The sequence below is a fragment of the Mesocricetus auratus genome, unplaced genomic scaffold (assembly GCF_017639785.1).
Source record: "Mesocricetus auratus isolate SY011 unplaced genomic scaffold, BCM_Maur_2.0 contig_11296_pilon_obj, whole genome shotgun sequence".
Taxonomy (NCBI): Eukaryota; Metazoa; Chordata; class Mammalia; order Rodentia; family Cricetidae; genus Mesocricetus; species Mesocricetus auratus.
In genome coordinates, this window is record NW_024433766.1 from 40,569 (window position 1) to 66,750 (window position 26,182).

General features: G+C 37.4%; 1 pseudogene; it reads right to left on the reverse strand.

The window, feature by feature from the left end:
- Nucleotides 1-26,182, reverse strand: part of LOC121138507 — a 41,952-nt pseudogene that overhangs the window by 5,939 nt on the left and 9,831 nt on the right.

Here is a 26,182-nt window from a genome sequence, read left to right on the forward strand (position 1 = left end):
TCAACAAGGACAGCTACATAGAAGAAGCATTCCTTAAATTAAGGAAAGATACGTATAAACGTAGAGAAGCACAGAGTACACAAATAGAGAAGACCAGAGAAGAAAATCTCTACAGCGTATCATAATCCAAGTACTAACAAAGAACAATATTTTAAAATAAATTTTAATTACATGAAAATGTGTGTTGAAAATTCCAAGAGAAAGAAAACAAAGCAAACCACAAGTCAATTTAAAGGAACACTCATTAGAATACCAGCTGATATCCTGAATGGAATCTGGGAGAGCCAGAAAAGCCTAGAACAAAGCATACCAAGTCCTGAAAGACTATGATGGCCAGACTAGAGAGCATTGATGAAAGCAGAAAAATAGTGGAAAGAAGAAGAAATCATATTTAGTAGAACATAAAGGACCACTGAGAACAAGACAACAACTCTTAATTCAACAGCACAATGACCACAAATATCAGAAACATCTACAATACCATTAAACATGAATTGCCTCAATTCATCAATTCAAATAATGAACCATCTTAATGGATCATTAAACAAAATCCATCTCACCGTTGTCTACAAGAAATATGCATGCATCACAACCATAATAGTTGGTGAAATAGACTTTAATCTAGAAGTAATTGGAAAAATTAAAATAGGAATCTAAATTCTAGCCAAGGGAACAGTTAATCAAAAAGACATTATGACTCTAAGCCCGTATTCACCCAATTACGGGGCAGCAAATTTTGTAAAAATTTTCTTACTGTATCTGAAAATGTAACTTAACCAAAATCCCAAAACAGTAGGTGCTCCAATTTCCCACTTTTATATAATAGACAGGTCATCTAGCCAAGTATACAAATTGACATCTCATATCACCTGGACTCAAAAGATATCTGCATGATATTCCTCACAAACTCCAAAGAAAATAGATTCTACAACTTTGAACATGGAGGTTTTTCTAAAATAGCCCAAATCATGAAGCACAAAGGAAATATTTACAAATTCAAAAGACTGAACTACGTGTACTTTGTCGAATCTGATCTCAATTAAGAAAAACAACCCTAAATTGACAGCAAATATATCTCTAGTAAATACATAAACTCATTGGAGATGAAAAAACTCAGTACTGAATGATGACTAAGTCAATGAAGAGATCAAGACAGAAATAAAAAAAATCCTGGAACTAAATGAAAATGAAAACAAAAACCAACAAAACATCTGGGATACACTGAAAGGTGTCCTACAAGGAAAATTTACAACTCTAAGTGACTACATTAAACAAGACCCCAAATAGATGGCTTAGTTATGCAACTAAAAATGGAAAAACAGGAAAAAAGAAAATACAAACATAAGTGATGGCAAGAAATGGTAAAATGAGAGCAGAAATCAATGAAATAGAAGTAAAGGAACACCTGTGCCTGGGGAATGTCCTCAAATCTCCCATGCCAGCAGGAGCCATCACACCCCAGGTTCGTAGTCTCCTTCTCCACCCATAGGACCAGGACCAGGTAAATTGGGGCCAGTTTTCTGGCCACCTTCATGTGCCTGGGGAGTGCCACTGAATCTCCCAACCTGGCAGGAGCCAATGCATCCTCGCATTCTAGTCTTCTCCACCCATGGGAGTAGGGACCAGGTTAACCGGGTCCTGTTTCTGGGCCATGTTTCTGTACCTAGGAAGTACCATCTCAGAGTGAGTCAATGCACTCCAGGATGCCACACTCCTACTCCACCCACAGGACCAGGACCAGGGAAGAGGAGAGCTACCAAAGTATTGAACTTGCTTGCAGCCACTGGCAGGCAACCCTGCTCCTGTTATCACCAGGAGAAGAGGCTCTTCCTGTACCCAATAGAAGAAGGGATGAGAAGGATACAATATAAAAGCACACTCAGCAACAGAAAAACAAATATGAAATTTCCAGAGTCTAGAGAGTCTACACCAGTGAGATTTGACATTCCAATGCAAATGAAGCAGAAGAGAATGACCTTAAGAACAGCTTCATGAAAGTGATAGAGGCCCTTAAAGAAATGGAATTAAAAAACAAACAAAAATGCAAGAAATACAAGAAATGAAAAAAACAAAGCAAAAATTGCAAGAAACAATGCAAGGATAGAAAGCTTCAATGGGGACAGTTAAAAAAGCACATTCTGAAGAAATGGTGGAAATAAAAAGGTTGGGCAAACAGTCAGGTACTACAAATACAAGCATTACCAACAGAATACAAGAGATGAAAGAGAGAATCTCAGGTGTTGAACATACATGAGGAGAAATAGATACATCAACCAAGGAAAATCTTAAGTCCAACAAATCCCTAACACAAAATATCCAGGAAATATGGTACACTGTCCAAAGACCAAACCTAAGAATAATAGGTGTAGAAGAAGGTGAAGAAATCGTTCCTCAAAGGGGCAGAAAATATATTCAACAAATCATAGAAGAAAACTTTCCCAAACTAAAGATCGAAATGCCAATGAAGGTACAAGAACCTTACAGAACACCAAATAGAGTGGAAGAGAAAAAGTCACCTCAACACATAATAATCAAGATCCAAAACATGCAGTTAAGGCAAGAGTATTAAGAAGAGCTAAGGAAAAAGGTCTGGTGACAAATAAAGGCAAACCTATCAGAATTACACCTGACTTCTCCATGAAAACTCTGAAAGCCAGAATACTGGATATATATTCTACCAACACTAAGAGACCATGGATGTAAATCCAGAGTACTATACCCAGAAAAGCTTTCAATCACTATAGATGGAGAAAACAAGATAATTCATGTCAAAACCCCGATTTAAACAATACATATCCAAACCCAGCATTTCAGAAAGTTCTGGAAGGAAAACTCCAACTGAAGGAAGTTAACTAGAACTAGGAAAACATAAGCAATAGATTATCCCATTTTATCAACAGCCAAAATAAAGAAGGGGTGGAAATCCACACAGAGTTCCACCATCAAAACCATTCCAATACAAACTAGAATGAGCAATCAATGGTCATTAACATCCCTCAATATTAATGGTCTTAACTTGCTTATAAAAACACACAGGTTAACAATGGATTCAAGGATAGAATCCATCCTTCTGCTGCATACAAGAAACACACCTCAGCTCAAAGACAGATGTTACCTCAGAGTTAAGAGTTGGGAAAGGTTTTCCAATCAAATGGACCCAAGAAACAAGCAGAGGTAGCAAATCTTGTATCTAACAAATTACACTTTAAACTAAAATCAATCAAAAGAGATGTAAGAGGTCATTTCACACTCATCATAGAAAAAATCCATCAGAAAGAAGTCTCAATTCCGAATACCTTTGCCACAAATACAAAGGCATCCACATTTGTAATAGGAACATTACAAACTCAAATCACATATAAAACCTCACACACTTATAGTGGAAGACTTCAACACCCCTCTGTCACCAATAGACAGGAATACCAGACAGACTTAAAAAAGAAGCAAAAGAACTAATAGAAGTTATGACCCAACAGGGTTTAACAGACATCAGTAGAACATTCCATCCAAACACAAAAGATTATACCTTCTTCTCAAAAATCCACCATATACTTGGCAACTGAGCAAGCTTCTGCAGGCACAAAAACTGGGATTAACTCCATGTATCTTATCAGACCACCATGCTTTAAATTTAAAATTCAACAACAACACAAAATGCAGAAATCCTACAAACTCATGGAAACTGAAAAATGCGCAATTACACCATTCCTGGTTCAAAGAAGAAATAGAAAAATAATTTAAAGACTTCCTAGAATTCAATGAGAATGAAGACGCAACATAGCCAAACTTATGGAACACTTGAAATGCAGGGCTAAAAGAAAGTTCATATCACTAAGTGCCCCCATGAAGAAAAGAGACAATAGTCACACTAGAAAATTAACAGCACAATTGAAATCTCTAGAATTAAAAGAAGCAAACTCACTCCAGTGGAGAAGACACCAGGAAATAATCAAATTGAGGACTGAAATCAATAAAGTAGAATCAGTGTATCGAATAGTTGGTTCTTTGAGAAGATAAACAAGATAGGCAAACCTCTATCAAAACTTATCAAACGGCAGAGTGTGAACATGCAAATCATCAAAATTAGAAATGAAAATGGGGACAGAAAAACAGACACTGAGGAAATCCAGAGAATCATCAGGTCATACTTTGAATACCTGTATGCCACAAAATTTGAAAATTTCAAGGAAATAGATAGGTATCACATATCAGCATTAAATCAAGAAGACATAAACAATTTAAATAGATCTTTAACCCCTAAGAATACAGAAGCAGTTATCAAAAGTCTTCCAACCAAAAAAAAAAAGCCCGGTGCCAGAAGGCTCAGTGCACAATTATATCACAAATTCAAAGAAGAGCTTTTATCAATTCTCCACAAATTATTCCACACAATAGAAGCAGAAGGTCATGGCCAAACTCTTTTTACAAGGCTTCAATAACCTTGATACCCAAATCACACAAAGTCACACGTAAGAAAGTGAACTTCAGACAAATATCTCCCATTAACACTGATGCAAAAACACTCAATAATATACTAGCAAATTGGATCCAAGAACACATCAGAAAAATAATCCACCACAATCAGGTAGTCTTCATCCCAGGGATGTAGGTATCGTTCAACATATGAAAATCCTTCAATGAAATCCACCATATAAACAAGCTGAGTTACAAAAATCACATGATCATCTCACTAGATAATGAAAATTTCTTTGAAAAAATCTAACATCCCTACATGATAAAGGTCTTGGAGACATCCAGGGTAACAGGAACACACCTAAATGTAATAAAAGCTATATATAGCAAACCAACAGTCAACATCAAACTAAAAGGAGAGAAAATCAAAGCAATTCTTCTAAAATACGGAGTAAGACAAGGCTTTTCCCTCTCTTTACACCTCTTCAATATTGAACTTGAAGTTCTGACTAGAGAAATAAGACAACAAAAGGAGATCATGGGATACAAATTGGAAAGAAAGCGGTCAAACTATCACTACTGGCAGATGAAATGATAGTTTACATAAGTGATCCATAAAACTCTACCAAGGAACTCCTACAGCTGATAAATACCTTCAGCAATGTGGCTGGATACAATATCAACTCAATCAAACAATAATTAGCCCTACTATAAACAGACAATAAAATGACCGAGAAAGAAATCAGAAATATCACCCTTTACAATTGCCACAAACAACATAAAATACCTTGGGGTAACACTAAGCAAGTGAAAGATCTATATCACAAGAATGGTGAGCCTTTAAAGAAAGAAATTAAAGACACCAGAAAATGAAAAGATCCTCCATGCTGTTGGATATGTAGGATCAACACTGAAAATATGGCAATCTTGCCAAAAGCAATCTACAGATTCCATACAATCCCCATCAAAATCCAACCACAATTCTTCACAGACCTTGAAAGAACAATTCTCAACTATTTATGGACAAACAAAAACCCAGGATAACCAAAACAACCCTGTTCAACAAAGCAAAGTCCGAAGACATCACCATCCCTGATTTCAAAATCTATTACTCACCTATAAGCCTGAAAACAGCTAGGAATTGGCACAAAAATAGACAGGTAGAGAAATGGAATTAAATGGAACACCCAGATATTATCCCATACTCGCACCAACTCCTGATCATTGACAAAGAAGTTAAAATTATACAATGGAAAGAACCACCTTCAACAAATGGTGCTGGAAGAACTGGAGGCTGACATGTGGAAGACTGCAGATAGATCCATGTTTATTGCCAAGGACAAAACTTAAGCCCAAATGGATCAAAGACCCCAACATAAATTCTGCCACACTGAACCTCTTAGAAGAGAAAATGGGAGGTATCCTTGAATGAAATGGTACAGGAGACTGATTCCTGAACATAACACCAGTAGCACAGACATTGAAATAGAGAATTAATGAATGGGACCTCTTGAAACTCAGAAGCTTCTGTAAGGTAAAGAACACTATCAGCAAGACAAAAAGGCAGCACACAGAATGGGAAAAGATATTCCTTAACCCCAGATCTGACAGATGGCTGATCTCAAAAATTTACAAAGAACTCAAGGAGCTAGTCTCCAAAACACCAAAGTGTAAAGGGAAGCCTTCCCGCCAGCCTGGTTCCAGAGCCGCATCAGTCCCAAATGAACACACAGGAGGCTATATTATTTATGAAGCTGTTGGCCTTGCTTGTTTCTTACTGGCTAGCTCTGAATTAAGTATTTATCCCATAATTGCTAATCTAAGTATTTCTCTTACTGGAGAGGTTTCCGGGCTTCCTACCCCATGGCGTTCCATCTTGACTTTCTGTGTTTCTCCTTCCCAGAATCCTCCTGGACTCCTAGTCCCACCTATCTTGGTTCCCTATTGGCCAACAGTGCTTTATTGACAAATACACAGGACTTCCCCCATCACCAAAGGATCCAATTAAAAAGTGGGGTACAGTACTAAATAGAGAATTTTCAATAGAGGAGTCTATAATGGGTGAGAGACACTTAAGATAGTGATCAACATTTTTAGTCATCAGGGGAATGTAAATCAAAACAACTCTGAGATATCATCTTCTGCCTATCAGAATGGCTAAAATAAAAAACACTAATGACTTATACTTGAGAGTATGTTAAAAAGGGCAACACTCCTCCATTTTTGGTGGGAGTGCCAACTTATACAACTACTTTGGAAATCAGTATGGATATTCATTAGGAAAAAGGGAATCAGTTTACCACATTACCCAGCAAATTGCAGTCTTAGACATATACCCAAATGATGCACATTCAAACAGCAAGGATGCCTGTTCCACCATGTTTACAGAAGCATTATTTGTAATACCCTGAACCTGGAAACAATATAGATGCCCTTCAACTGAAGAGTGGATAGAGAAAATGTGGTATAATTATGCAATGGAGTACTACTCAGCAAACAAACAAACAAACAAACAATGGAATCTTGAAATTTGTGGGCAAATGAAAGGCACTAGAAGAAATCATCCTGAGTGAGGTAACCCAGTCACAAAAATGCAAACATGATATGTGCTCAGTCATATATGTATTTTACGCATGAATCAGGGGTGTGCTAGTCTACAATCCCATTGCCAGAGAGTCTGGAATACAGGAAGGACCCTAAGAGATATGCATGATACACCAGAAAGTGGGAATGAGACAAGATCTTCTGAGCAGAAGGGAGAGGGAGCTGAGAAAAATGGAGGGGTGGTAGAGGAGGGGGGGGAGGAGAACATGTGGGGAGCAGAAAGGTTGAGTTGGTGGAAGAATAGAGTTGAGCAGGATGAGAGATACCATCATAGAGGGAGTCATACTTTTGATGAGAGTTCTGTCACTAGCAAGATTTCCAGAGATCTACAATGATGGCACCAACTGGAAAACTAAGACATAGTGGAGAGATTATCTTAAATGCCCCTTCCTCGTAATGAGTTGATGATTATCTTGTATGACATCCTAGAACCCTCATCCAGTGACTGATGGAAGCAGAGGCAGACACCCACAGCTAAACAATGAACTGAACTCCTGAAATGCACTGACAGATAGGGAGGAGTGATGAGCAGAGTGGTCAAGACCTGGCTGGTGAAACCCACAGAAAAAAATGACCTGAACAAGGGGGAGTTCTTGGACTCCAGACTGATGATTGAGAGAACAGCATGGGAGTGATTCAGACCCCCTGAATGTGGGTGTCAGTGAGGTAATCTATGGTGCCTTGGGTAGCAGATCAGTATTTATCCCTCACACACAAATGTACTTTGGGTGCCAATCCCACATTAAGGGATGCCCTCTATGCCCGGACAAATGGGGGAGGACCTAGGCCCTGCCCTGGATGAAATGACAGACTCTGGAGATCCCCGTGGAGGGCTTCACCCTCCCTGTGGAAAAGAGTGGGTATCGGGTAGAGGCAGGGAGCTGGTGAGGAGGCAGGGGAGAAGGGAGGAGAATGGGAACTGGGATTGACATTTGAAGCAAGCTTGTTTCTGATTTAATTTACAAAAAGATTAAAAACTAAATAAATTAGCAATACAAAATTAAATCAAAAAAAGATCTGACTCTTTGAGAAGATAAACAATAAGCAAGTATATTTAGCTCCTGTAACCCAAAGAATAAAGAGGAAGACTCAAAGTAAAAGAATCATAAATGTCAGGGAAACATAACAAAACACACCAAAGATGATCAAATGTTGTAAGAGAGAATTTTTAAAAGGATAAGAAAAACCATATTCCAATAAGCTTGAAACCTAAATGAAATGGATAACTTTTTAAATTTAGCCAACCCATAAAATTTAAAACACCAAGTCAACAAGCTAAACAATGTCATAATACCCAGGAGATTGGAACAGTTACAAAAGCCTTTCAGCTATAAAAAATATTCCAGGACCAGATGAATTCAAAGCATATTTTACCCAAACAGTGACAGAAAGTATGCAATCAGTCCTTTTTAAAATATTCAAAAAATAGAAAGATAAGGAACATTTCCAAGTTCCTTTATAAAGTCATTTTCATTCTAATACCCAAACCAGGTAATGATAGAACAGAAAAGAAATCCACCTACCATTACACATGATACTCACCAAGCTTAATAAAATTATTGCAAATAGAATAAGACAGATATCAAAACTTTTGTACACTATGTCTAATGTGGCATTATCATTGAAATTCAGGGATGGTTCAACACTATCAACTTAAAAAATGTAAATCCGCATAAGTGGATGTACAGATTAAAGACATGAAAATATCAGTGATGTATATGTGACAGAAACGTGACAAAATCCCACTGATTGATAATACAAGTTTTAGGCAATATACAGAAAAGGGAACATACCTCAACACAATAAATGTCATTTTCTATACACCAACAACAAACATACAGTGGAAAACTTGGAACCACTCCCATTCACAATTGCCTGAAAGAAAATAATTTTTTTAGGAATAATTCTAATCAAGGAATAAAAGACTTTGACAAGAGAACATTAAATCACTGGAGAAACTGGAAATGGCTATAAAACAGGAAGACAAAGCATTTCATGATAATAGATTGGTAGTATTAACTTCAGGAGAGTGAACATTGTACTAAATTTAATGCAAACCCAATCAGAATTCTGATATCACTCTTTGCCGATAGAAAAAATGCCAAAATTCAACACAGAAATGAGAAATAAAAAATATAATAGTGGGATTGCCATTCTGAATTCTAAGATTATATTACAGAGCCATAGTAAAACAATACCAATAAAAACAACCACAAGCATAATATGGCAGAGGCAGGAAAAGAAACCTGTAGTCCAATGCAACAAATCCAAGATGCAAATATGAGCACATGCTTGTTCACTCACTTAATACTCAATAATAACTCCAAAACATAAGGTTGAAACTAGAAAACCTCATGAAGACTTGGTGTTGGGAAAACTGGAATCCTACAAACCCATATCTCTCTCCTAAGCCAATTCTAACTCCAGAAGTATCAAATACTTAAACATGAAACCCAAACACTGAAAATGTTAGAAGAAAACATAGGCAATTACCTCCATGATCTAGGTATCTGGAAACTATGAATAGGATTCTGTTTACTCAAGAATTAAAGATAACAATTGAAAAGTAGGAGTTTGTAAACTAAACGGCTCTGCACAGCCAGAGAAACAACCAACTGGGTAGATAGGAAGCCCTCAGAATGGGAAAGAATTTTTGCCATTATATATCTGAGAGTGGATTAATATCCAGAATATAGAAAGAACTGAAAAAAAACAAAGAGTTACCAAACAAATGACCTATTATATAAGAAATTATCTGGGGATCTAGAAAGAGTTTCAATTGCAAAAGAAATGGCTAATGAATATGTTGAAAACGTGTGTCAACCTTAGCAATTATGGAAACAGAAATCAAAATGACTTTTGATTTCATCCTTCCACAGTCAGAATGAAAAAGATCCACAGAAAAATCCAACAAATACTTGAGTTGACATAAAGGAAAAGGAACCACTCATTGACTTATGGTGGGATTGTAAGCTGGTGCAGCCTCCTTGGAAATGAAAATGGGAAATGATTAAAATCTAAAAATAATACTGTAGTATGTCCCTACAATAACCCTCCTTGGCACATGTCCAGAAGTTGCCACAATTTTTTGTACAGGTGTTTGCTTTGCATGTGCAGTGCTTCTTTGTTTTACATCAGTTAAGAGAGAAAAACATGTAAATGACCTAGAAATAAAAAATGGATAATGAAACTGATACATGTATACAATGGAATGCAATTCAGGTGTAAAGAAAAATATAATCATAAACTTTGTGGGTATGTGCATGGAACTAGCAAAAATCTTAGTGAGTCATGAAACCCTAAAATACAAAGAAAAATGTCACATGTTCTTTCTCATGTGAGGCTTCTAGCTCCAAATCTACAGATGTGAGTACATGTTTGGGAAAAAGTGCAGAAGACAGTAAAAATAAGCGGGATTGTTGAAGGAGCTTGGGGAAAAGCAGAATGAAATAGCAAGGAAGAAATGCCTTAAAGGGCAATGAGACTTTAATTAAGCAGGCAAGAGGGAGAGAAATACAGTTGATGGAGGGAAGAGAGTGAAATAACAGTAAGGATGTTGGAAAAAGTCTAAGTGATCTGAAAGGTAAATGTGTAAAGGCGGCACTCTAGGAAAGAAGAATGGAAGGAAATACAGAAGAATGAGGGAGGAGTGTAAAGTATCATTAAGGATGTCTGAAACAGCCAGTCCACAAAGATTCATATCTACTGACATGAAACCCCTACAATACTGTCAATACTGATACACATAGTTTTAGTAAACCTTTCTTATCTGGGTTGATGCTCCCCACCCTGAGACCAAGTCTACATAAGACAATCCTATTCTAAACATGGGAAGCTTCCTTTTGAGTTTCTCAGCAGAGTTGTTGAAGGGACACAGAAAGTATGCAGCCAATTTCTGTTGCCCTTGCTTATCCTGCAGAGTTGAAATGTGAGTCTGTATTGCTGAAGATACCATGTATGTTAGAAACAGGAACCAGAAACCCTTGATCTGGAACTGATATGAATGTCCTTTCCCAGAGGACCAGCTTTTCTGATATCAGAAGACATCATGAAGCCTTCCATATGATGGAGAAAACCAACATTCCTACCCTGTTTTGACAATTAGGAACCACATCAATGATCATCATAACCCAAAACCCTAACGGTGCAGAAATGCCATGCATTCCTTGATGATGATCAAGACCTCTCTGTGTTGGACTCAAGACCCAGTCAACAATAAGGAAACCATGCCTCTGCCCAAAACCTAAGTACTCAGTGCTAGTGAAGTCATGGTTATTGGAGGAGAATCTGCAACCACTAATTCACTAAACCAGCATAATCTCTAACAGTAAATAATAAACATGTTTCCTGATATTCACAGATAATTGTAGTCTTCATCTCCCAGCAAGGAAATCTTTCTTCACAACAGGTGAGACAATGACAGACCAATAAAAATGCAAAGTTGCAGAGGGAGTTTCCAGTGGGTAAATTTCCAAAAACCAATCCCAAATTTAAGGTTCAGGGGACATTTTAGATTTAAAGTTGGAATGTTTGTAGGGACCAGAAGATCAGGGAGCTTTCTATAAGATGAGTATCCTCTAATATCAGAGGCTAAACTCATAATTTCTACCAACATGACAGCCTAAACATGTGGAATCAACCAGGTACAATAGCAATAGACATGCCAAAATGGTGAAGAAAATAACAACAAGGCCCTAACCCTACAGAAAGAACAAAAAACAACAAAGAAATGTTGAGAGAGGGAGAAATGGTCTTCCCAATTGATCATTCAATACCAAACAGTCAGCCCTAAGAACATATATGCAACTAATGGCTTATAGACCAATCCAGTTATATTTAGTAATTTACATGTATACTTATGTTATTGTAGTGTAATCAGTGAAAAAAGAGACTGTTAATGTGAAAAAGTGCAATGAGGGATACATAGTACGTTTCACTTTGAAGAAAAGAGAGGGGAATAAATGATTACATTTTAATTTCTAAATTAAATGTAAAGAAAACAAAAAAACAAATGCTCTAAGAATCAGGATATATGAAACTGTGGTAGATAGCTCTGTAGAGAAAGGTGCTTACCATGCCATCTTGATAACTAAGTGTTATCTCTAAACACATGTCAAAGTCAAAGTAGATGACTCGTCACTACAATGATGTTCTGTGACCTCCTTATATGAGCTTTGGTGCATACATGTGTGCATGTATACACACACAAACACTCATCAATACTCACACAATGATAATAAGAAGCTATTTTAAGTAATCTTTTCTTTACATGAAGATTTCAACTAATGAGTTAGATATTTCCAATTATCCATACTTTAAGATGATGATAATCACATTACACTGAACAAAGAATTTAACCTATGGAAACATTAGATCTTAGAAAATAAAAGTACATGTAATAAATTTCTCACCTTCAGTTGCTGCACTAACAGGCTGTTTGCTATTCAGTTGCTTTAGTTTTGGTTTTACTTAAGAGAATCATTACATAATAGGTTTTGTATTATATTTTTCCCAATTCTTCTTTATATTAGTTTTTATTTCTTAAAGTATAATTTAATACTCAATATAATAGTCTTATTATCTCTCTTCTCATTATTGTCTCTAATCATATTCCTGGACTCACCTTGCTCTTGTTTTCTATAAAATTAATTCCTCTTTTCATTTATTATTGATTGTATTTTGTGTGTATATTATTAAATACCATCTGTTAATTCCATATAATATTAACTTTTATATAATATCAGGACTGACCTAGACCTAGATCTACAGGCAGCTTTACCTATCTTTACATAGACTTATCATTCCTTCTAGGTTTGATATTACAAATGATAACTATAAATATTGGAATCTTAATTCTATATGTGGTACATTTATGAAACAGCCCCACATGTACTTGTCCTGAGCTTATTTTAAAGAAAAGAATCATTGGAATCATTCATTTGAGGAATAAACAAGCAGCCTGGACATTGCCACACTACCCATTGCCTGGCAGCATATAGAATGATCATTGCAAGAGCTACGGTGATACTGTCATGAAATGAAAGGCAATGTTTTTAGAAGTAGTATTGCAGGCGACACAAGATCATGAGGCTTTCAATCAAATGTTCATACATTGTGTGGCATCATCAGTGATTATTCATGAATGAATATAAGGACGAATGTAAGAGACATGGAGAACAATGCTGCATCACAACACTATGATAACTGCTTTATCCTATTACATTTACAAGCAGTTCGGGGAAAGGTATCATTTTTCTACCTGTCTCATTTGAAATATGCCTCTCTGGACAAAACACACAAGAAAAACAGCAGGCAGGCCTTCCTTCTTCTGTACGTTTCCAGAAACCTGGATCACAGCTCTGTGTACACACAGATTGAGGAGTCTGAGGGACACACAGAAAAGCTCATTATAATTTTTCACATAAGTTACAGGCTTGAATATTTTTAAGCTAAACATTTTAAACTTCACTTAGACTGTCAAAGTTGTATGAAGTTAATGTGGCACTGTGAATTCTCTATATGAAGTGTGTGTGTGTAGGGTGGAAGTTAGCATACTTCCAGATACGAAACTAAAATTTCAGTGTCTTTATGGTAATTAAACCGGGACTAATTTCTGCTAGCTTTGTGAAATTTCTTTAACAACTGAATATTCCCTCCTGTGAAATAGCAAGCAGAACTCCTTCCTTGTATGAATTGTGGAACAGTTGAAGTGAGACAGAAACTAAGTCACTCTTGCTTATCTGTTTCTTTACCTTCCCTAGCCTGTAGTCACAACCATACACTGTAGAACTGGCTCAGCATTTAAGAGTGTATACTGCTGTCACAGAGAAACCCGAGTTCATCTCCCAGAATAAAAATCAGACAGTTCACAAACTTTGGTTATAGAGATGATTTGTATAAAAATCCATGATTTATTTTTTGTTATAAGGACTATGGACATGTTTGTGTATGAGCTGTGTTAAATGAGGGATGAATTGAGCATCAGCATACATGTATAATAAGCTTATGTATATGTATGTACACAACTGTGTTCATGTACATGAACACAGAAACACACACACACACACACACACCTTATATAAAGCCACGAACACTGATTTAGTCATTCACTGCAGCTTGAATGAACACACAGAAATTCAAATTCAATTCAAACTAATTCTATTTACAGGAATTAGCTGAAAATATGTGTTTGCTTTTGGATATATATGTACATAATATATAAATATATCATAGTGAAATTCAGAAGATTGATTTATTTCTGAATTAAAGATATTAAACTAAGCCGGGCAGTGGTGGCACATGCCTTTAATCCCAGCACTCGGGAGGCAGAGGCAGGTGGATCTCTGTGAGTTAGAGGCTGGCTGGACCAACAGCCTCAAAAACAATACAGAGAAACCTTGTCTCATAAAAACCAAACAAAGATATTAAACTAAACTAAAGAGATAGCTCAATATTTAATGTGCTTGCTGCATAAGCTATGAGGTCCTGAACTTGATCTTGCAGAAGGGAAATAGAGAAAAGTCATGTGCAAAACTGTGTGTCTGTAATTCCAATATGGTGGTCATGGAGACTGGGAGAATGCCTGAGCATGCTGTCCAGTGAGTACAGATAAAGCTGAAACTTGGCATCCAGAGAGATTGAGATCATGCCAATAGTAAGATGAGCACAACTGAGGAATCTAACTAGTGCTGACTGTGGCCTCAACAAACACATGCATGAGAATGCACCCACTAGCTCACAACACAGCTAAAATCTTAGACTCTCTAAGTTACTTTAAAATTTCAAGGAGGTATCATACAGTCATCATAACTCTTTTTAGATATTTGATGATACATTAAATGCTGATATTCAACCTGACCTGATTGAAGGTGCTTGGCCATTTGATCAGAACTTCATTGATGAACAAGCCTTGATCTTGTGGACTCTTGGAGACAAACTCTCCTATTTTAACTACAAATGGATCATCATTAACATATCCCACAAAGTTTTGTATATCATACTTTTTCACATGATTCTTCTCATCAAAGCATATTTGATCTCCAGCAGCATTTGTAAATTGGACTTTCCTCAGAAATGGATGAAGCTGAAGAGAGACATCATTTGGGTAAGAGTTGTGCATACAAATTTCTCACTGGTGTTCCCTAAGAGCAAGCTTCTTCCTCTCTCCCTACACTGGATTTCTTTTCAATGAGGCTTCATTTGAGCAATTGTCTCCCCAGTCGTTCCAGTGAGATGAACTTTTCTCCCCCATGAAATTAATATAGGAGTAGCTGAGCCTAAATATAAATTTTATCTGAGGGGCAGAACATAGTACAGTGTGCACCATGTTCTTAGTGGGATCAAGGCTTGTGTCTCTTCCCAATATAAGTAAAATGTCTATAATTAGAAAATATTAATGTTTTAAGAGTGAACCTGAAGTAAAAATGGAAGCAACACTATATCTATGATTTTATAGGTGCTAAGATATTCATCTTCCTTATGGCAGACAATGAACACATATGTGTATGGTTAGTTAGGTTAATAGGTGTACAGACACAATAATATTAGGAGGAGTTTATGCAAAGCTCCAAATTCATGAAAATGCATATTAATTGGTGTCAATAAATTAAAAGCTGAAGCTGAGAAGAGAATTGACTTTGTTGCAAGAGAAATTTTAGATTGCACACACGGATTGAAGTAGATCTGAAGCTTCACTGCATTCTGGTCATATTAACCTCCAAGCATTCCCTTACAGGAATTTTAATGCAGACAGAAGATATTATCATTAAATGGATGTATTTACAACATAAACTGAGTAAACTATTAAAAATTATGTGCAAAATATCTTTGAGTTAATTCTAAAATGAAAACTGAGACTTCATCAGTTAGTAGGAATAGACTCGGCAGAAATTATGATGCCTTTTAATAAAGATGAGATTGCCTAATTATGGGCAGAAAGTGAACCCTAGAAAGCAGGTACAGTAATTGTCTGGGGAGAGATTAACAGTAAATACTCCAAAAGCAAGAGAATTCAAATTATAAAGAGAGCTAACTGAATCTTCCCTCACATTGTAATAGAAGTACCAATAACTGGAGCCCCTACATTCTATACTGATGCAAATAAATCTGGAAAGGCAGGTAACAAATGAAAAACTTAAGTAAAATGGCACTAAGTCCTTATAATTCTATCCAAAAGTCAGAATTATGCTATTCTCATGGTGTTAATGGATTTTACAGAATCTCTCAACAGTTACTGTTTTGCAATATTCAGAAAGAGTTATTTTGCATGTTGAAACCAATGAACTTATACAAGGTGATACAGAATTGACTTTATTATTTATTCAGTTAGAAGACATAATTAGAAATAAGAATCATCCAATATGTCTAACACACATCTTATCCCATATGGGTCTACCAGGTCCTCTAGGACAAGTTAATGATGAAATTGTCAACTATTGATAGGAAATGTTCTATAGGCCTGAGAATTTCATTTAAAAGCATGTAAATAGCAAATGTTTGAAAAAGGACTTTTTCATCAGATGTCAACAAGCCATGGAAATTATTAAGAAATGTTCTACATGTTCTTTATACAACCAATTCTACTACCTGCAGGAAGTAATCCCAAAGGGTACTCAAAGGAATGAAATCTGGGAGATGAATGTGTTACATTTTGCAAGACTTGGAAAACTAAAATATGTATACCATTCCATTGATACCTATTCAGGTTTTCAATGGGCACCTTCTTTGAGTTTGGAAAAGGCTGGTTCAGTAATTACATATTTACTAGAAGCTATGTCCACCATGTGTATACCTGTTCAAATAAAGACAGCCAATACTTCAGTATACAACCCTAAGAAAATGAAACAGTTTTTTGCTTATTATAATACTAAGCATACTATTGGTATATCATACAATCCTATAGGGCAGTTGGTTATAGATGGATCAAATGAAACTCCAAAGGATAGGCTAAATAAAATAAAGGGATAATAAAGACACACAGAAATGTTTACATAATGCTTTATTAATTTTGAAATTTTTAATGCAAATGAAAAAGGAACAAAAGCTGTAGAGAGACATTGGATAATAGAAAAAGCTATGGAATTAAATCAGCCAGTATACTTTAAAGATGTGTTGATCTCAGAAAGGAAACCAGGATACATGATAGGATGGGTAGGGGTTTTGCTATTGTTTAAAGAGGAGAAGTAAAGCTATGAATACCATCAAAATTGATAAATAATTTATTTGAATAAGAGAGACCTTTCAATTAGAAGAGATGACAGTTCATCAAGCAGCATGTACATTTAACCTGAACTAACCTATAACACTAACAAATGCTTTATTTGATGAGATATAGCTTGCCAAAACTATTGGTAGAAATATAGACAGTTAGATCAGTGGAATCAAATTGAACACTCCTGACATGTACCCATGCATGTATGAACACCTGGTATTCCACAAAGATGCCAAAATTATACACTGGAAAAAGAAAGCATCTTCAACAAACGATGCTGGCAGAACTGGATGATGGCATGTGGAAGCCTGTGGATAGATCCATATCTATCACCATGCACAAAATTTAAGTCCAAATGGTTCAAAGACCCCAACATAAATCCAGTCACACTGAACCTGTTAGAAGAGAAAATGGGAGGTACTCTTGAACGAATTGGTACAGGAGAACGCTTCCTGAAAATAACACCAGTAGCACAGACACTAAGGTCGACAATACATGGGACATCCTGAAACATGAGAATTTTCTGTAAGGCAAAGGACACAGTCAACAAGACTAAAAGGCAACCTCAATAATGGGAATAGATATTCACATACCCCACATCTGACAGAGAGCTGATCTCCAAAATTTACAAAGAAATCGAGAGGGAGGTCTCCAAACATCAACGTATCCAATTATAAAGTGGGCTAGAGAGCTAAATAGAGAACTCTCAATAGAGGAGTCTAAATGGCTGAGAGACACTTAAGAAAGTGCTCAATATCCCTAGCCATCAGGGACATGCAAATCAAAACAACACTGAGATACCAACTTGCTCATGCCAGAATGGCTAAAATCAAAAACACCAATGAGAGTTTATCCTGGAGAGGATGTGGAGAAAGGGGAACAGTCCTCCACTGCTTGTGGGAGTGCCAACATGTACAAACTCTTTGGAAATCAGTATGAAGATTCCTTAGGAAAATAAGAATCAGTCTACTACAAGACCCAGCATTTCCACTCTTAAAAATATACCCAAAAGATGCACATTCATACAACAAGGATGTCTGTCCTACTTTATTCATAGCAGCATTATTTATAATAGTCAGAATCTAGAAGCAACCTAGATTCCCCTCAACTGAAGAGTGAATAGAGAAAAGGTGGTACATTTACACAATGGAGTATTATTCAGCAGAAAAAAATGGAATCTTGAAATTGGCAGGCAACTGGATATCACTGAGTGAGGTAATCCAGTCACAAAAAGACAAACATGGTATGTATTCACTCATATATATGATTTTAGACATGAATCAGGGGAGTGCCAGCATACAATCCCACTGGCAGAGATTCTGGGAAACAGGGAGGACCCTAAGAGTGATATGCATGTTACCCCAGGAAGGGGAATGAGGCAAGATCTCCTTAGTAGATTTGCAGCATGGGGGAAGAGGAGAGAGAGCTGGGAAAAAGAGGGAGAGAAGAAAAGGGGAGGGGATGAATGGTGAACCAGGAAGTTTGAGTCAGGGGAAGAATAGAAGAGAGCAGAATGAGAGATACCATAATAGAGGTAGTCATTATACGTTTGAGGAGAGATTTGGCACTAGTGAGATTTTCAGAGATCTACATGGATGACACAAACTAGCAAACTATGCAATAGTGAAGAGACTACCTTAAATGCCCCTCCCTAATAATGAGTTCTACTACTTCCTTATATGCCATTCTAGAACCTTCAACCAATGACTGATGGAAGCAGAGGCAGACAGCCAAAGCTAAACACTGAATTGAACTCCTGGAACCCAGTGACAGAGAGGCAGGAGTGATGAGTAAATGGGTCAAGACTGGGCTTATTTCACCCACATAAACTGCTGACCTGAACAATGGGGAGCTCTTAGAACCTAGACTGATGGCTTGGAGGTGAGCATGGGACTGATAGAGACCCTCTAATGTGCTTATCAGTGAGGAGGCTAGGCAATCTATGGGGCCTTGGGTAGTAGATCAGTATTTATCCCTGGCATACAGAAGGAATTTGGTTGTCCATCCCACAATGAGGGATGCTCTCTCATTCTGGAATCTTCGGGGAGTGCCTAGGCCCTTCACTGAATCAAATGACAGACTCTGGATATCTCACATAGAGGGCCTTACCCTCCCTGAGGGTAATGGAGTGGGAATTGGGTGGGGGCTGGTGGGATTGTTGGGGGAATGTGTAGAGGGGAGGGAGAGGGACCTGGGAATGACATATGAAGCAACCTCAGCATCATCTGTTTCTAATTTAAAAATCTAAAAAAGAAAAGAACCTCCCCAAAATTAGTGTTGGGCAAAGATATTTTTTGCCTTTTCAGGAGAATGAAGGCATCTGGCTAGTAAAGCCAAAGAATAATGGAAAGATGAGACATCTGAAGAAAAATGAAAAATCATCTAGGAAAAAAAAGTTCCAAGAAAAAGAGTAAATCACATTTCCAACAATATAAAATTTCATAAATCTTCCCAAATATTTATTTCTGGTTTTCTCTACAGATATGTAATAAAAAGGTTCCTCTTGTAGTCCCAGTTAAATTAAAGATTAAACCACACTTTGGTGTTGGGAGTGTGGTTCTTTCCTTCTCTAAATCTAAGAAGTCTCATTGAAGCAAAATATCTGTCTCCCATGATATGGAACAGAAGAAAAACAAAAATTAAGGCACTACTGTATTGATACTAATCTCATAGTTCTTTGGTTTTATTTTGGACTCATTAAAACTTTTCTTGATTTATGTTATCTAAAACTTTATAAGACATGTATGTATGTGTTTTTAATATTTAGTCATGACATTAATGGTCATATAGTGTACTAACTAGTTTATCAAAAGGGTTTCATCTACATTGCTATACATGATGTTGGTCTTGAGTCTCAAGCAATTTTCTGCATTGAACAATGACAACACCTAACAATTAACTTTGAAGTCTCTCCAACAGAATGGGGCTCCACCATGATGATTCTACCATGGCTATGATAATATCCGTAAGTTGAAAAACACCAACTAAAAATTGGCCTTGGACTACAAACTGCTCAGAACAATTTCAAGGTGGCTAGCTGAGATGATCCAGCCTCATACACTATTCTCTCCAGGACTTGAGACAACTCTTGCGCTTTCAGATTACACAGATACTGGACTACAAATAATAGAGCTACCACTCACAGAACTTGACAATTAACCATAAATTTCCTTTATAGGATCCCCTAAAGATGCCATCACCCCCAGAGAGCAGGAAACAATTTAAGAACATAATGTCCACATCCCAAAGCAATGGAGTTGGTGGTTTTGGATCATTCATTGGGTTATGGATATTTGTCATTGTTTATGGGGATTGTTTACAAGTTGCTATTGGTAATGGTCAGGGAAAAAGTAAACAAAGGAAATTAGAATGAAGGTTTTTCTTTTGAAAAGAAAAAATGTTGATACAGACATAATAAGATAAAAAGGAAGCTTACTGTATCTACTTCTAAAAAGCAACTACTAGTTTAAATATTTTACATTGAATTATACTTTTATATATTGTATTCAAATTTTAGAATTGATACAAATTTGAGATTAATTTTGTTAAAACATACTGTACATATGTTTTTAATCTTATTCAAGGTTTGTACCTATACAGCTCATTTAAAATGTAATGCAAATTTCTAGTTCTTTAAAGTTATTATTATTATTAACTTTTTAGGATAATAAGAAAATGTGGGTTAATAATTAGTCACCTATTACAATTAAATATGTAGTCACATTTGGTATGTTTACAAGGTCAAACACAGATTTATTTTAAATAGGCATGTCATCTCCAAACACTTCAGATATCTACATAATGTGGCAATTAAGATATTTTGTTCTTGAGTTGTTTTTATTTTTTTTTTTGGACAATGAGACATGTCTGCTCCTGGCAGCACCAATCTACTTAAGAGAAGATGATGGGCTTTGAAGAAACTCTGCATGGAGTTTACTTTCTTAGTGGCAAAAGTAAGTCACTGGGCAAGAAAGTGCTCTTGGGTGAACTGCATGGATAACAGGATACAAACGAGTGACTGCCAAAACTTGCAAAGACAAGGTGGGACAGCCCTTCAAAAATTCTTCTTCATAGAAACTTCTATCGAATATTCTAGGCCTGTATATAAAACATGGACTCCCCAAATTTACAGAGGACCCTTGGGAACCTATCAAGGCAGACAGCTGTTTTTTGTTATTTCTCACATTTTTTGGAAGTTGCTTGTTTGCACTTCCTGCTTACTCAGTTAATATTATTTTCTTCTCAGGTCTCTGAGGGAGTTGAAGACTTCGTAGTCATCGTTATAACTTTTCATTGTTTACCAGACTAGGTAAAGAAACTCACTAAAAGGTGTAAAGTGTAAAAGGTTGATAGACATTACAAGATAATTTGAAGACACAAATTAGAATAGAAATTGAATTAGGTTCAACCATTTGAACTCATCAAGGTAGGTTAGATAATTGAGTATTTTCTCTGAATTTGTCAAATGCAGATGGAGTGGATGTTATTTAGGTGCTTATATATTGCCTACATATTGCAGATATTTATTTACTTATTCAATATAGTTTTTCTTCTATTAACCATAAGGGGAAATGTGGTGATATTTTATTTGATTTAATAAAGCTTTCCTGAAGATCAGAGTGCAAAGCTAGCCACAGACATAGAGGCCAGAAGGTGGTGTTACACCTTTAATCTTAGCAGCTACACCTGTTAGCAATAGAAGCTGGGCGGTGGTGACACATGGCTTTAATCTCAGCACACAAGAGATGAAAACGGTGGGTAGAGAAAGGACTGCAGCCGGGTGGTGGTGATGCACACCTTTCATCCCAGCACGCAGGAAGCAGAGGCAAGCAGATCTCTGTGAGTTCGAGACCAGCCTGGTCTACCTAGCAAGTTCCAGGACAGGCTCAAAAACAATACAGAGAAACTCTGTCTCAAAGAACTAAAAAACCAAAAAAAAAAAAAGAAAGAAAGGACTGCAGTATATTCAGTCTGCAGTCGTGCTGAGGAGAGAATCGCCCCAGCCTTGATAGAGGTAAATACTCTCTAGTTGTTGGCTGCTTTGTTTTTCTGATCTTCAGCTTGAACCTCAATATCTGTCTCTGGGTTTTTCTCATCTGTGTAACATATGTATTCTCTCAAGTAGCATATCTAATGCTTTTAGAGGGCAGAAGAATGTGTCCACATTCCTTAGAATAAAGTTACAAACAGTTGTGAGCCCTACTTGTAAAGGCCATGGGATCACTGGCAGTGAAAACCAGGTGCTCCTGTCTGTAATTTCTCTCATGAGTTGCTTCATTTCTTACCTAATAACAAATTTGGATATAGTAACAGGGCTTATGAGTTTACTTCATGAAAATATTCCATCTACTGGGCACAAAGATAGCTGTGGATAGTCAGGAAGATGGTTCATAAGGTATATAATTTTGATGAATAGAAAAATACTTGGATATTATTCATTACTCAGACTGACATTGGACTCTCAGTCACAAAACAAAGACAGACTTTTAGAAAGATAGCCAGTTTTGACTTCAGAGCAGATTCAAAGCAGGTTGATTGCCCCTAGAGACAAATATCTGGCTGCCCCTACAGACAAATACACTAAGTCACTTTCTCAGGTGTTGTTTTACTGATTCCAGGTCAGAGATCAAGGCAAATTTAGTCTCTATTAGCTCCCTACATCTCAATGTCCAGCTAATTAATTGTAATTGTTAAGTCTTGATATCCAAAGTCATTTTCTATATGGGAAAGTGCTACATGCATGGGTAAATGAGACATTCCTAGTCTGAGGGAAGCTATGTGACTTTACATGCATTATGAATATGGGTTGGGTCCTGAAAAATAAAATATAATTGTCCAGAGTTTGGCTGTGAGTGAAGCAGAAGGCAGAGGCAGAGAATGAGGCAGAGGGCAGAGGCAGCAGAGGCAACAGACAGGAGGGTCAATGGAGAGAAATATAGTAGCAAAAGGGGGCCATAGAGAGAAAAGGAGAGAGAAAAGAAAACGATGTTACCAATTAGAGAAAATCTGCTGCATAGAGCTCTGGGAGAGACAGACTTTTCAGAGAGGATTTTTTAAAAGATGAAGAGAAAGTTATCCTCAGAAAGCGTCTCTGTTTCCTTGTTTTCCCCCTCAGACAGAAACGTCTAGTAAACCTCACATTAAGTATCTTTCTTAGCTCCCCCACACCTTCATGGATTTCCTTATTTACTCTGGTGCTGACTGGGGGTTGGATCCTCGAAGTCATTGTTTTGCCTTATTATTTTAAATATAATATGAAAATATGTTGTGTGTTTGACCTCAGTGAAGTACCTTCTTGTAGGTGAGAGCTCATGTACTACATATACTGGCCACGCCCATTAGGGGAGTGGACAGAGGGACCTGAGAAAGGCAAGAGATATATAGGACAAAGAGAGTAAAATCTCTCTTGGATGCTGGCCATGCTCCCAAGAGCAGAGCACTTCCCAGCTTCCCCTATAAGTGGTTTCTATATTTAATAAAGTATCCTAGATCCCTCTTTTCCCGTTTGCACTGTTTCCTTTTCAGCTGGTGTCAGAGTTGTGGGGAATTAAGTTCAAGTAGTCCCCCACACTAGTGTTCACTGGTTCAGCAACTGCTGGTCCCAGCTCCTGTGCTGGGCTACCTGCTGGGGAAAACAGCAGCCTCCTCGAAGTTTGCATGGCTCCCGTGCTCTTTCACATCCCAGAAGTCCCTCCTGGGTTGCTGGGAGTTTTAAAACTCATTCGATACTCATCTGCCCTCCTGGGTCCCATTGCTGCCCACCACCACAGAGCCACCAAGGGACCATTGAAAGGGGCCAATTCTTGCTGCATCAACACTTTTACTTCATCAACCCAACAAGCCCCAAACCTCAAAGAGCTTGAAGAATACCGCCACTTGTGCCACGTCCTCCTGCTTGTGGGGTGGGTTCCTCTGTTGCTTGCAGGCACCAACACAAGTCGCAGCCTGGCTGTAGCCAAGTAGAAGGTACAGCAGCAGCCCTAGTGCGCTGGTGCCCACTAGGATCACCCAACCCAGGTACCACATTGGCTCCAGTCCCAGGTCAAGGCCCATCCCTGAGTGCAGAAATACTGCTGCTGCAAGCGCTACCATCATTGTCATTGCTGCTACAGGCCACTGGTCAGCTACCGCCACCACCATTGCTGACGCTGCCATTGCTGCCATCACCACCACAGGCTGCAGCTCAGCCTCAGCTTAGCTGCACATCACTTTCCCCATCCCCACCTTTTTTTTAAAACATATTCAGGCTTACAATTTTCTTTATAACTGCTTGGGATTTCAGGTACCTTTTGGGAACACTGATCTTCCACAAAGGAACTGTGTTTGGCCGTACAACTGTGCAATCTGCTTGCCAAGGACACTAACACTAGGTAAAAATCCTCTCCTTAACCCCAAAAATTTTGGAGGTAAGTTGGCAACTTAAAATTGATGGTAAAATTATTTGCTTTCTACCATGGCAGATAATCTAACAATGCATAACATCAGAGATCTAATTACCAATGTCATGGATAACATATTGGAAGACAATTATGATATGTTCCAAATGTATTTGCGTCTGATGCTCATGATTAGCTTCCTCATATATGGAATACATTCATTAATAATAAAGCAGATATCAGGGAAATTGTACAAATGATTAAAAATTAGCATCAAAAATTCAAAATCTTCAGGTCAATGAGGAAGTGACTAACAGAGTAGATGAATTGGAAAATAAACATAACAACTTATAAGCCACACTTGATTCCATGTCCCCTGTCCTTATGGCCAAAATAGAATCGAATCAGGAGGAAGCTATTAAGAAGTCAGGGAACAATTCATTTCATGTCTGACAATAAAGGTTGTCTAGCAGACACAACACAGTTCATAGAAGACAACTTATATGCCATTCAGGTCTCTAGGGATGAGATTATTCAATGATTGGAATCGCACGTAAATGAGGAATTCAAGGAACAGGCAGATTCTGTGAGGACCTTAGAAAAATTTCTAACCCAGAGAATTCAATAACTGAGAGACACGATGGTCATGAGGCTGCAAGGCTTAGATGAGTTACAATCTAATACATCATATTCACCATTACTAGCTGCAGGCCATGGAAGGGATATACCTACAAGACACATCAGAGACCTTCCTAAGGTTGTTAGGCCTTCTCCTATGACCTTCCCAGTAGCTATGACTGAAAGGCCAGCAACAAAGAGGCACCATGAAGGTTCCATCACATCATTTGGAGCCAATACAGATGAAGGACCTAAAGGGGATTAAGCAAGCCATTGTTTCCTATGGGGTCCATAGCCTCTATGTCAGGGAATTGCTGAACTCTTAGGCAAGCATAAATTGAATAACACCAAAAGATTGGAGTCACTTGATTTCAGTGGTGTTAGACAATTCATCTAAAATACAATGGAGAGATTTGTGGAGGGAGGAAATGAAGGCTCTTTAAATTCAAGGCCTAAAGAAACGTTATGAGGCTTCCCAAGATAAAATCCTGGGTGAGGGTGACTATGCTGATCTACAAGTCCAGCCTAAATGGCACAAAATATCCTATCTTTATGCTATAGAGTAGCTCTGAATGCTTTGAGTAAGGTTCATGAACCAGGAGAAAATATTGAACAGTATACAAAGCAATATAATGTCCAAGAGAAAAGTTCACTCAATTTTTGAAAAGACTGTCCATAGCAATAGAATTACAAATATATGACACAGATCCTAGAAGAATCCTTATAGAGTCTCTAGCTCATGAAATACTAAGCCACAATGTAAACAAATACTTTGGCCACTGAAAATTAGATCAGCGCCACTGGACGAATGGGTCTTACATGCAGCAATCATTGAGTAAAATTGTCAAGATATAGGAACTTGGGTAGGAGAAGCAATTTCTAAGGTTGTAAAGAGGCACCAAGATGCCAAATGCCTTAACTGCGAGGACATAGAAACTTGATTAGGAGAAGCAATCACCAG